Genomic DNA, 2,455 nt, shown 5'->3' with positions numbered 1-2,455 from the left:
CCCTACTGAGAGCTCACCTCCTTCAAGAGGCCTTCACAGACTGAGCCCCCTCCTTTCTCTCCCCCTCCTCCCCCTCCCCATTCCCCCGCTTTACCTCCTTCCCCTCCCCACAGCACCTGTATATATGTATATATGTTTGTACATATTTATTACTCTATTTATCTTACTTGCACATATTTATTCTATGTATTTTATTTTGTTAATATGTTTTATTTTGTTGTCTGTCTCCCCCTTCTAGACTGTGAACCCACTGTTGGGTAGGGACCGTCTGTATATGTTGCCAACTTGTACTTCCCTAGCGCTTAGTACAGTGCTCTGCACACAGTAATTGCTCAATAAATACAATTGAATGAATGATTAATAGTATAATTCCCAGATTCCCCAATAGAGTGATCGTGTAGATAATCAGGAATACAACATAAAGTATGATCTGCAAATCTGGATCACTACTTATCCCCAAGAAAATGAACTCAGCAATGGCACTATAATTTCTCTCATATATCTTGTGTTTTCCTTAGTATCTCTATGGGGAAAAAGTCAATATTAGCAATAGAATCCACATAAAATAGGTAATTAAATTATCATATTTTGGACACCTAATCACATATTTTAGAACTAATTCTCTGGAGAAGGCACTAATGCGAGGAAAAGTCCAGGGAAATTATGGAAGAGGCAGACCAGCAGCTAGATGGCTAGAGGCCATTACAAAGATAAGGAAAGAACCATTAGAAATGTTGCAGATTAAGGCAGAAGACAGCACGCTCTTGAGAAAATATATCCATAGAGTGGATATGAATCAGAAATGGCTCAACTGCACTTGATAATAATAATAAACATAGATAATATAATATAACTCAATTCCCCCTTTTCACCCTCTGTTGATTCTAGATGGATTTTTTATTGATATTTTGACATATTTTGACATATTTTGATATGCTGATTTTTACTTCTAATCTCTGGGAAATCTATTCCACAAAAAAGTAGTTCCAACAATTTATGGTAGTCACATTTACTATATAGTGCAGTGACCAAGAGAGAGAATCAACTTGTCTTGGCCTATGCTGTCGGGTCGTCTCTGACCCATAGCAACGTCATGGACACTTCTCTCTCCGAACGCCCTCCCTCCATCTGCAATCGTTCTGTTGGTGAATCCATAGAGTTTTCTTGGTAAAAACATGAAAGTGGTTTACCATTGCATCTTTCTACGCAGTAAACTTGAGTCTCCACCCTCGACTCTTTAACATGCTGCTGCTACCTAGCTCAGGTGAGTTTTGACTTGTAGCAGATTGCCTTCCACTCGCTAACCACTGTCCAAGCTAGGAAAGGAATGGATATGCCTCTGTTTGACTCTCCCTCCCATAGTCAAGACTGGTAGAGTACTGCAAACTCTCCAGGTGTGACTCTGAGAGTGGGAGAATCAACTAGGAGTAGTTAAAATTAGGTGTAACTTTTCCCTATCTTGAGAGTGCACTGAAGATGTCAAACCTTCCTAAGAGAATTGTAATTTTGATGCAGAGTGGCCAGGAGGAAAGAGCACAAGCTTAGGAGTCAGAGGATGTGGGTTCTTATCCGGGCTTTGCCACTGAACAACTATAATATCAATAATAATATCAATAATAATAACAAACTGGTATTTGTTATTTTGTGCCAAGCCCTGTACCAAACACTGGGGTAGATAAAAGGTAGTCTGGTCAGACACAAGTTCCTGTAGCACAGGCAATCCCTAAACTGCTTTGCGACCTTGGGCAAATCACTTAACTACTTAAATTATCTGTGCCTCAGTTTCCTCATCTGTAAAATGGGGATTTGATACTTGTTCTCCCTCCCACTAAACCGTAAGTTCCACGTGAGACAGGGACCTTACCTGATTATCTGGTATCTGTCCCAGGGCTTAGTACAGTGCTTGACACAGAGTAAGCACATAATAAATACCACAGCAATAGTAAAAACAGTAAGTTGCCTTCTCCTCCTGTCAACCTATCTCTTCATCTAATTAAACCCAAATCATATCCCCTTTAGGGGTTGGGGATATGGGGCTGGCCAAACTGTAGTAGAGTCTGACATAGGAAAGCATGATAGAGCACAGACCTTAGAGTCAGAAGGTCATGGGTTGTAACACCTGCTCCATCACTTGTCTGCTGGGTGGCCTTGGCAAGTCACTTCACTTTTCTGTGCCTCAGTTACCTTGTCTGTAAAATAGGGATTGAGACTGTGAGCCCCACGTGGAACAGGGACTGTGTCCAACCCGATTTGCTCTAGTGCTTAGTACATGCCAGGCGTATCCACTAGAGTTGTATCCACTCTAGTGCTTAGTACATGTAAGTGCTTATCAAATACCATAATCATTATATCCCTCTCCACTATGAAAGCTGCTGTAGTTGGCCTTATGTGGTCTTACTTCAGTTTGCAACCTCCAATACGGTGATTTGGGGAAAGGTGTGGTGGGATGATTCCT

At 41.2% G+C, this 2,455-nt stretch overlaps 1 non-coding gene across 1 annotated transcript; it reads right to left on the bottom strand.

The window, feature by feature from the left end:
• Nucleotides 1-1,274: 1,274 nt before the first annotated feature.
• LOC119924402 lies at nt 1,275-1,412 on the bottom strand. The gene has a single exon (XR_005449121.1). It is a non-coding gene; the product is annotated as a small nucleolar RNA SNORA7 (small nucleolar RNA).
• Between the last annotated feature and the right edge of the window lie 1,043 nt (nt 1,413-2,455).

Source organism: Tachyglossus aculeatus, unplaced genomic scaffold (genome assembly GCF_015852505.1).
Source record: "Tachyglossus aculeatus isolate mTacAcu1 unplaced genomic scaffold, mTacAcu1.pri scaffold_97_arrow_ctg1, whole genome shotgun sequence".
In the NCBI taxonomy this organism is placed as follows: domain Eukaryota; kingdom Metazoa; phylum Chordata; class Mammalia; order Monotremata; family Tachyglossidae; genus Tachyglossus; species Tachyglossus aculeatus.
The sequence above is the reverse complement of the archived record's forward strand: the minus strand, read 5'-3'. Positions and strand labels throughout refer to the sequence as shown.